The following is an 11534-nucleotide window of genomic DNA, read 5'->3' as shown; positions in this document are numbered from 1 at the left end:
CGCCCGTTTTCAGTATATTCCAATACAAAATAGGGCAGTCCACAACATAAAAAAAAGACATCATTTTTCTTGGATGTAGCTCCATTTGTATTAGAATATACTGAAAACCGACTCGAACGCCCATTTTCAGTATACTCCAATACAAAATTGGCTGTCCACAACATAAAAAAAAGACATAATTTTTTCTTGGATGGAGCTCCATTTGTATTGAAATATACTGAAAACCAACGTGAACGCCCGTTTTCAGTATACTCCAATACAAAATTGGCTGTCCACAACATAAAAAAAAGACATCATTTTTTTCTTGGATCGAGCTCCATTTGTATTGTAATATACTGAAAACCGATGTGAACGCCCGTTTTCAGTATATTCCAATACAAAATTGGCAGTCCACAAAATAAAAAAAAGACATCATTTTTTTTCTTGGATCGAGCTCCACTTGTATTGGAATATACTGAAAACCGACGTGAACACGCGTTTTCAGTATATTCCAATGCAAATAGGGCAGTCCACAAAATAAAAAAAAGACATCATTTCTTTCTTGGATCGAGCTCCATTTGTATTGAAATATACTGAAAACCGACGTGAACGCCCGTATTCAGTATATTCCAACGAACGCCCGTTTTCAGTATAATCCAATACAAAATTGGCTGTCCACAACATAAAAAAAGACATCATTTTTTTCTTGGATGGAGCTCCACTTGTATTGGAATATACTGAAAACCAACGTGAACGCCCGTTTTCAGTATATTCCCATACAAAATTGGCTGTCCGCAACATAAAAAAAAGACATCATTTTTTTCTTGGATCGAGCTCCACTTGTATTGAAATATACTGAAAACCAACGTAAACGCCCGTTTTCAGTATATTCCAATACAAAATTGGCAGTCCACAAAATAAAAAAAAGACATCATTTTTTTCTTGGATGGAGCTTCACTTGTATTGGAATATACTGAAAACCGACGTGAACGCCCGTTTTCAGTATATTCCAATACAAAATTGGCAGTCCACAAAATAAAAAAAGACATCATTTTTTTCTTGGATCGAGCTCCATTTGTATTGAAATATACTGAAAACCGACGTGAACGCCCGTTTTCAGTATATTCCAATACAAATTGGCAGTCCATAAAATAAAAAAAGACATCATTTCTTTCTTGGATCGAGCTCTATTTGTATTGAAATATACTGAAAACCGACTCAAACACCCGTTTTCAGTATATTCCAATACAAATTGGCAGTCCACAAAATAAAAAAAAGACATAATTTCTTTCTTGGATCGAGCTCTATTTTTATTGAAATATACTGAAAACCGACTCAAACACCCGTTTTCAGTATATTCCAATACAAATTGGCAGTCCACAAAATAAAAAAAAGACTTCATTTCTTTCTTGGATCGAGCTCTATTTGTATTGAAATATACTGAAAACCGACTCAAACACCCGTTTTCAGTATATTCCAATACAAATTGGCAGTCCACAAAATAAAAAAAAGACATCATTTCTTTCTTGGATCGAGCTCCATTTGTATAGAAATAGCCTAGAAATCAGTTCGAACGCCCCTTTTCAGTATATTGTAATACAAATGAAATGACATGAAAAATGCAAAAAGAGGAAACATAGCCTACCTTGACGGAAATTCTATTCCAAAAGAGGAAAACTTCTATCCAGGTGGGCCCACAGCACAGCCGGAACTCAAGCGAAACTCGATAGGTTGAAATCGATCCATTAAATAACATTCTTAACAAACAGTAAAGTTTTATTCACATCGAGTCGGCTGGGAAAAGTTTCTGAAAAATAAATTACCCCCCTTTTTAGTCTGAAAATTTGAAAATTGATGTCTTCAATTTTTGAAAAATTGAAGACATCAATTTTCAGACTAAAAGGGGGGTATTTTTTTTTTGCCAGCCAGAGAAATTTTTCTCCGGCTCTCCGAAATTTTTCCGCACTCGACTGGATGAATAAATCATCCCCGTTTCTTTAAGAATGGGCTCACTGTTAACTATTTCAGCATTCGACGTTTCGCGTCCAATAATAACTGCCGGGTGTTCAAGAATACAGATGCACCTACTAGATTTTCTACAGAGAAGCTTGACTGGATGGAGAGTGGATGACTTTTTCCAAGATTCTCGACTTTGGACCGTCAAGAGGTAAAGGATCTTTTTGTTTTTTTTTCTTTTAAGAAAATTTATGGATAGATTCATTTCTTTTTGAATGGACCTAGGAAAATAGGACAAAGTTCTTTTCCAAGATTGGATGAGAGAGGGACCCAAAAAAATGGGTCTCGGAAGGAATCGAATGCATTTGCACTCATTCCTTCCAAGACCCATTTTTTTGGTCTCCTGATTCGTCTCTCTCTCTCTTCTCAATCCATTTCCATAAATATAGGGAAAGCGGAGAATCTTTCCCTACTTATTTCTAAAAATCTTTTCTTTATTTTTTTTCTCCTGAGTTTATGTATATATCAATTCAAATACTTTTGAGAACGGTCATCCCAATTCTCTGTCGTCTTTTCAGTTTCATCGTCCCAACACTCAGTGGACATAGTCTCAGTAGATTTTGGAGCATGGGTCGTCAATTCATTGTCCCAACATTCAGTGGACATAGTCTCAGTAGATTTTGGAGCATGAGTCGTCTGTTCATTGTCCCAACACTCAGTGGACATAGTCTTAGTGGATTTTGGAGCATGAGTCGTCCGTTCATTGTCCCAACACTCAGTGGATTTTGTCTTTGGATCCTCTGAAGATATTTTGGGGGTCTCATGAGATTCTTTGGAAGGTTCGTCCCAACAGGCTGCTGGATCGTAATGGGGAATATTTTCAGGTATGTCTCCCCAACCCTCCGTCTTCCTCGAGTTATTGGAGGAAGTTGACGACAAAGAAGAAGTAGAAGAGCCCATCAAGTGGAAAGGCGTATGCTCATCCGGATGTTCCATCACTTGGAAACAGGACAGATTATCCCATTTCTGGATGAGGTTATCGTACGCTTTTGGGGACGGATCCTTCTCTAACTGATCGTAGGCCTTATCAAAAGCTTGCAGAGGATTGTCTGCTTCCTCCTGAATCCTCTCCTCTTTCTCCGTTCCGTCTGGATAGACGTGATTGATATGAAAATCTCCTTCCATAATATGCCATCGATAGTTGCGCACTGTGTTTTCGGCACAATGGAAATATTTCCTCCTTTGATGATGTCGGGCACATTTTTCCCGATACTTCCAAATGATTCCATCTGGCACATAAATTTCCGTCACGGGTTTTTGATAATCCAAGGCTTTAGCAAAGAATTTAGCTTTCTGGCATCCCACCACATAAATCGTGGAGAAGCTGTGAGTGAGCGATTGGAGAATGCGTCCTAAATGGTTGTAGGGAATATGACCCTCGTTCCAACGAAGTCCGCGCCGGTTTCTCGTCAGCCAGGCATTCGTCTTTTGGTTTTTTTCACTCAGTTGGTGGAAGGGGTGAGGAGGAGTAAACGTCAACGATCCCACGGTCAAAAAATCTTTTGTCGCATAGCCCAATTCTTTTAAAACGTAGGTAAATTCACCCTTCTTGTGGTTGTAGGACTGGAAACCCTCTAGATCGAGCACGATAAAGTTTTCTGAACACGCCATGGCGATGAATACGGTGATGTCTTCCACAAACAGGAGCAAAAAAAGAGTCGAAAAGGTATATATGTATAACAGGGAAGATCTAGAAAGGAAAAAAAAATAAAACGTTTTAGAGTCGTCGTCTTGAAAGAGACATTTTTCTTTTCAAAGGGTTAAGAAGTTTCAAAGTTTCAAAGGTCTTTTTAAATGAAGTTATGATTATTATGATTATTAAAAAAACAAAGAATCAAATCGAGTTTATAGATAACCATATTCATAGGACCAAAGGGACTTACCAGCTCAGTTCACGTCTTCTGTTCTCTGAAGAAATCTCGCGGAGGACACACACTTTTATACTCGCGCGACATCTGTCGGGATCGCGACCCCATCTAAATGTCAGGGTCATTCCAACCTCTTAAAAGGATCGGAATGAAAGAAACACTTTGATAAAAAATATATTTATGAAAAGATATCTGAGGGTCGTGAGAGCATTTTCTCTCTCCCCCCGCCTACTTCAAAAAAAATAAAAAGTCTTTCTTGGATCGCGTCAACATTACAAAACAACTCACAGGACTTGTTTATCTCGATCTCGTCAGGGTCACCGTTTCACATAAGAAGATGGATGGACCCTGAACTTTAGACATGATAAAAATTAACTCTACCCGCCTTTTGTCTGGGAATAGGGTCTCACCGTTTCTAAAAATAGACCAGATCCCATTCTTGGAATTCTATTCTTTAGGAAAGGAGGAGTGATGGTCTATTTTTAGAAACAACATTCCCAGACAAAAGGGGGGTAGAGTTAATTTTTATCATGTCTAAGACATGATAAAAATTAACAAAAAGTTTTTTTTTTTTTTTTTTTTTTTTTTTTTTTTTTTTTTTTTTTTTAGGGCTGAAAAATTTTTTTGAGAGAGCTGAGAAAGATTTTTCCTCCCAATCTTTTTCGACGATGGAAAGGGAAAAACTACTGATCCGATCTCCCTACGCTTTAGGGAAAAAAACAAAAAAATACTTATGAAATATTCATGTGTTGAAATTGGCTATTCAAATAAGTGACATTTTGTTTCTCATTGGAACTGTTCAACGGCGAGTCCATTCGTCTCATTCTTTGGGGTAGTGGATGAAAGTACAGCGGTTTATTGAAATCGATGATAATTTCCTCTTTAGTCGGCGGAACTGTAAATCTATCCCGTCTTAACTCTTCTAATCTCTTTGAAAGTCTTTCCACTTGCTCTGCTAAGGTTTCCTCGGTACTCATGATCTCTCTTAGCTTAGGGAAGTCTTGACGTATTGGCTAGAGAACAGAGGGTCTCTTTCTCTCTATACATATATCATGTGGGAGCGTGTAATTTATAAATTCTTGTGAAATCTTTCTACGTCTTGTGTAACTTGGAAGATTCGTCTTGTGTAACTTGGAAAATTCGTCTTCTTCTCGTCGATTGGGGTGGAGTTATGGAAAAGAAATGGGATTGGAAAGAAATCAACATATTACAAAAAAAAGGAACTTTTTTTTTATTTTTTTTCTCTAGGGATTTACATACCATTTCATTCATGAACATTCAAGGGTTCTCTCCAAGACCAAATTTTAGAAGAGGACCACAAAGCGTACACTTGAGGATCCTCTTTCAGGTCTAGGTGAGATAAAGGTTGAGACCAATATTCTTGGGTCTCTAAAGCATCCCAACTTAGACATTTATTATTATTATTATTATTATTATTATTATTATTAGAAAGTTCATCCTCCTCCTCCTCCTCATCGTCGCACGAGTTCTCCTGGGGAGATTCTTCCGCCTCCTCTTCGTCTTCGACAGCTTTGCTTTCGGAGGGGTAACAACGTAATTTCCGGAAAACGTAACTACCCTCCATCAAATGGTATCGAAAATTTCTCACCTTGTTCTCGACACAATGAATCATCTTTTGGAAATATTGGTGTCGCGTGCATTTCGACTTGTTCCGCCACTCGGTTTTCCCTGGGATGTAAAACTCGTAAACGGATCGCTGGCAGAGCTTGCTGAAAAATTCGGCTTTATCGTATCCATTGACGTAGATCACCTCCACATTTTCGGTCAGCATTTTCAGGATCGTAGGAAGATGCTCGTAGGAAAGACGACCCTCGGTCCATTGCAGGCCGTGTCGGTTATTTGTAGTCTGGTTGACCACAGCTTGATTGCGGGACGATAAGTCATCGTAATGGACAGGAGGGAGAAAAATCATGGATCCGCATAAGGTTAAATCGCAAGTGATGTAGCCCAGTTCTTTCAAGATGAAACATATATCTCCCGTCTTTGGATCATAACAGTGAAAGTATTCCATGTCCAGAACAATGTAGGAATCTTTGAGAGGTTTGGCACTCAAAATGTCCATCTTCTTCAATTGAGGAAAAAAGAAAACAAAATTCTCTCTCTCTCGCTGTGGTCCTGAAGGAAAAAATGGATAGCGTTCTCTCGCCGTCTCCTCTTTTATAGAGAGAGAAGGTTGCACGTGACAGGTCGTATGAATTCTGGGAAAGGTGACATTCGTATATATATTTGTTTCTTGAATAATATCGTGCGTATCTCAATACACATCCATCATAATAATAATAAAGGTCACCTTGGAAAGAAAAAGAAATAAAAAACATGGAACTCGTGCTCGACTTTGAAGGTTTCTACGATTCTCAAGGAGCCTTTATTGTGAAAGAATTGGCTTACGTCACATTGGACGGTACTTCTCGAGGGGTATTTGTTTTTAAACCCCCGTTTCCATGGCAAATGCTCACCGAGAAAGAAAAACGAACCGCTGTGTGGGCAAGTGATTATTATCACGGCTTGTCGTGGTACGAAGGAGAAATTCCGTACAGTTATTTTCCATGGGTGTTAACGATGTTGACGGAACCTTTTTCCATGATTTGGGTGCGAGGAGAAATGAAACGGCGGTTTTTAGAGAAATGGTTGCAAAGATCCATTTATTGCATTTCGGGATCGACGCAAGAGATTCTCAAATACAATGGAGTCGAACACACGAATTGTCACCTTTTCTGGGGATCGTCGATAGATGGTTTTTCAATAGGAATCGTTTCCCTCGGATCCTCAAGAGATAGAGGGGGGTCCTGTGTTGAGACATGAAGCGGTCTCTCCTCCTCCTCCTCCTCCTCGAGAAGTCTTGAGAAAGGGAAAGGATTTTCGGTTCCCTTATTCTCGAGGGGTCTTGACAAATTGAGAGGTCCCTCCTCTTCGAAAGAGAGAGAAGTTTTGGTTCCCTTATCCTCGAGGGGTTTTGACAAATCGAGAGGTCCCTCATTTTCGAGGGGTCTTGATAAATGGAGAGGTTTTTCATCTTCGAGGGGGTTTGATAAAGGAAGAGGTCCCTCCTTCTCGAGGGGTCTTGAGAAAATGAGAGGTTTTTCATCTTCGAGGAAGTTTGACAATGGGAGAGATCTCTCCTTCTCGAGGGGTCTCTCTTCCTCAAGGGGTTTTGAGGAAGGGACAGGTTTTTCATCCTCGACGGGTTTTGACAAATTGAGAGGAATCTGAACAGGCTTCTCCTCATCCCCATCATTATCGAGGAGGATGAGGATAGGCTTTTGGAAAGGTTTTTTCTTCTGAACAGGCTCCTCTTGATGCTCGGGGAGAGGGATGGGGTAGTTGTTCCACCATTCTATTATTTCTTGCTCGTGGATTTTTTCAAAAGTCGTGGCCTCTTTAAGATGAGACGAAGGAGGAGAGTCCTCGAGAAGAATATAATAGGTATTCTTCCCAGTCTTCTCGATCGAGAGAGGTTCGTGCAAACATTTGTGCAACCATTCACTAAAATGAACGAGAATCCCTTTTGTCTTCTCAAGACGATCCATAATCCTATTCATTTGCGAGACAATTAGAAAGTGGGACGTGTAAAAATATTTGGCTCGTTTCATTAAGAAAATTTGTGCATCCAAAGGTGGAATGTCACGAGCCATCAACACGTTTTCGTCGGATAAAAATTCGTCCCGCATCTTTTGATAACTCCCCACGGTATGATAACCCGCACATTTTGAAAAATCGGAGGCTTTCAGGTAAACGACTCCTTGGATGATATAAAAGGAAAGATCAACATATTTATATTTGAAAGGAATACACGTAGTGAGCTGGGGATGCCTCCTCATGATCCACTTGGACAAAAATACGACTTTGGGGCTCTCCCCTTTTATTTATAGAGAGAAAGAGAGTGTGACCTTCCCTTCCCTCCTCCTCTCTCCCTGCTTCCTCTATCTCTGGACGTCCTTGGATTGGAAAGGGTGACTTTGAAAAAAAAAAAAAAGAAGGTCATGGTTGGATAATTTTTTGTTTATTAAATTATTACTTTCACTTCCTCATTCCCACACACATTCATCTTTTAAGAAAAGAAAAAGGGGTCATGGAGATAAGATTTCTTGGAAAGAAGAGAGAGAGAGAAACAAAAAAAACAAATAAAACGGCCGTCATAGAGCCTCTATGTGTGTCTGTGTGTGTCTATATATATAAAAAGGCGAGAGTACTGGGCGAGATCATTTCTTTTTCCATTGGGAGCCATGTCGCTGTTAGACGTTTTTCCAACTCAACTGGGCCTACCAGCGGCCGAGCGGTAAAGTCGCTGAACCCTGGTAGTTCGGTCCGAGGTTCGAATCCCGCGAAGGGGCTGGCTGCATGGGCGTTTTCGTGGTTTTCCCCATGTGTAACGTGTATACGAGCCAGTTTCCCTTAGAAAGTGCTCCACGAAGGCATCCCTCCTCTTAGGCAGATAGCCCTCGAGGCTTTGCCATATTCACACACACACACACACCAACTCAACGGATTTCGAACGGGGAGGATTTGAAGACGCTAAAGCAAATCTCCAACTTGAAAATTTTTTTGGCGTGTCATTGTGCGACATTTATTCCGCATTTACCACCTCCTCAAGCGATTGTTTCTTTCAACCAAGATGTCGAATCCTCCAACCTGCTCGTTCAGAATATATACAGAAATTTATTCGAATCGCAACAAACGAAAGAGGAATCTCCCTTCTCTTGGAATCGGATGGATCGAGCTTTGAGACGGCCCATTCAAACAGACCGGCGATATACGGATCCGCGCACGAGGTTTCGGTGGAAGAATATTTTTCTCACGAAACGATATTTTACGTTTGGAGTGAGAACGACGGCTGAGGACGAAGTTCATATTGTTCAAACCACAGCCGCTCCTCTCGCCTATTACGAATCATCGTCCCCCAATCTGAAGGAAAGAAGTTTTAAAGTCAGCGACAGGATGAAATATAAGAAATATATTCTAAGACCTTTTCAAAACTATGTCGTTCCCCCGAAAACGCAATATCTCATCGTCACAACCCAGAAGAGTCTCTTTCTCGTCGATCGGTGCTCGTACTCTCTTTGGAAACAATTGAAAGAGGAGATTTCTTTCCAATCGCCGATGATGTTTCAAGAAAAAGAAGAAAACCCTCCGCCACCTTTACCCATCCCTTCCTTAGATGATAAGAGGAGCTGGACCAAACCGTTATTTCCCGAAACAAAATCGACCCGGCAACGGAATGAAATTGAAGTCATCACAATTGAAGATGAGGAGGAAGAAAAAAAATTACCTCTTAAAAAACGGTCGACTTACCGGAACCTACCTGGCGTGCAAGATCCGCTTCAGAACCCAGAAGCTTCTTCTTCTTCTTCTTCCCCGACTTGTTCAAACAGGCAGCCTCTTTTGGACTCCTCACAGACAGAACCTCTTCCAGTAGCCTCTTCTTCTTCTTCTCCTCCAACCTCTCCCGACATTGTAGAGGTAGAATGTCAGACGGGTCCACAAGTTCCAACGGGTTCAGAAATCATGGAGGCAGAATCACAGCCGGGTTCACAAGTTCCAACGGGTCCAGAAATCGTAGAGGTAGAATTTCAGCCGGGTAAACAAGTTCCAACGGGTCCAGAAATCATGGAGGTAGAATCGCAGCCGGGTCCAGACATCCTAGATCCCTCCACTCATCCCAAAGAGACTCCCAGTGTTTCAAGACAGCCTTGTGAGGATCCAGCCCTTCCCGTATGGAATGATTATATGGACTTACAAAATTTGGTGCAACAGGAAGGAGAAGAAAATAATCATACGGATGGGTGGGTCAAAGACTGTTTAGATCATTTAACCTCGAATGAAATTGAACTGTTATGGAATTGCATTTCTGAAATCACATCGGAAATGGGATAAAAACCAAAACAAAAAAAATTTTTTTTAATAACAGATTGGAGGAGGGTCATGATGTCAATTAAAAAAATATTATATAGAGTCCAATCTTGGTGGTTCACTTCAGTTTTCCAGCATGAGGTGATCCACGTTTCCCGAAATATGGATCCCTTTCCAAGAGAGATTGTGTAGAGCCTTCACTTCAGTTCTTTTTTTTTCCTACCAAGAAGAGAGGGTCCCCATAGGGCTACCCATGTCCAAAGAGAGAAAGTGTAGAGCGTTCATTTCAGTTTTTTTTTCCAAGTTTAGGGGAGGGAGGTCTCAAAATGACACCCCCCATTTTCAAAGAGAGATGGTGTAGAGCGTTCATTTCTGTTTTTTTCCAAAGTTAGGGAGTTTTCAAATGACTACCCATTTCAGAGAAAGAGAGAGAGAGAGAGAAGGTGTAGAGCGTTCATTTCAGTTTTCCAAGGTTAGGATGGTGGTGGAGAATCCTCCAAAATGGCTACTCATCTCAAAGAGAGAGAGAGAGAGAGAAAGCGTAGAGCGTTGATTTCAGTTTTCCAACATTAGAAGGTCCCAAAATACCTTCTGAATTCAAAGAGAGATCGTGTAGAGCGTTCATTTCCAGTTCTTCAAGATCAGAAGAAGAGGGTCCGCTTTTCAGAGACAGCGAAGTGCAGACTTCAGTTTTCTCCCTCCCCAAGAATAGAGGGTCCCAAAATGGCTTTCCATTTCAAAGAGAGAGGGTGAGGTGTTCATTTCCATTCTCCAAGATAGGGTCGTCTGCTTTTTCCCAAAATGGCTTCCCAATTAAAAGAGAGAGAGAGAGAGTGAGTGAATGGGTGTGTAGAGCGGTCATGTTCATTCTCCAAGATAGGGTCGTCAGCTTTTTCTCAAAATGGCATCTCCCCATTCACAAAGAGATCGTAACCAATTTTTTCCAGTTTTTTCCAAGATGGGGGGGAGAAGAAAACCTAGGATGGAATAACACGACACACAGAGAGAAAGAGAAAAAAAACGCCATCTTTTCATTTTCTGATAGGGTACCGGTGTTCGAATACTTTTGTGACCGACTGTCTGATTATACTGGGAGAACCATAAAATCGGAAAAGCGATGGGTTTCACAGTTAACGAGGCAATCGAAGACAGACTGGGAAAGAGAGATCCTTTTTTTAGCTGAGAAGCAGATTACCCTGGAAATCCGTGACTCTGACCATATAATTTCTCCATAGACTCTTTGAACGGTATTCAGGAGACATCCTCCATGAGGGAAAAAAAATCTCCCCTTCCCCTTCTAAATCGACTGGAAAGAGAATGAGGTGGAAGAGATCCGTCCACGAGAGATCATACTCTTGAACGTCAGACAAATATGAAGTCCAATAGGTTAAACAAAAAATGCTTGAAAAGTCATCGAGTCTCGAAAATCTAGGTCTCTCTCTCTCTGAAGGAAATGAGAAAATGGGAATCTGCGTTTTTCTTCCTAAACGGCTAACATTCATCTGAAGTGACACTCGAAATGTTTAAATAGATAAACGAGAATCCATTCTTAAAAAAATGACGCTGTGTCGTCAATTGGAGAATCGAGTCGGCTGGGAAAATATTTTGAGAGCCAGGAAAAAAATTTTCTAACTTTGAAAAAAAAAAAAAACTTTTTGTTAATTTTTATCATGTCTTTAGACATGATAAAAATTAACTACCTTCCCCTTTTGTCTGGGAATGTTGTCTCACCGTTTCTAAAAATAGACCATCACTCATCCTTTCTAAAAAGAATAAAATTCCAAGAATGGGTTCTGGTCTATT

Source organism: Stegodyphus dumicola, chromosome 10 (assembly GCF_044657685.1).
Source record: "Stegodyphus dumicola isolate Sdum_Otavi_A_Nest chromosome 10, ASM4465768v1".
NCBI classification, from domain to species: domain Eukaryota; kingdom Metazoa; phylum Arthropoda; class Arachnida; order Araneae; family Eresidae; genus Stegodyphus; species Stegodyphus dumicola.
Note: the sequence above shows the minus strand (reverse complement) of the source record.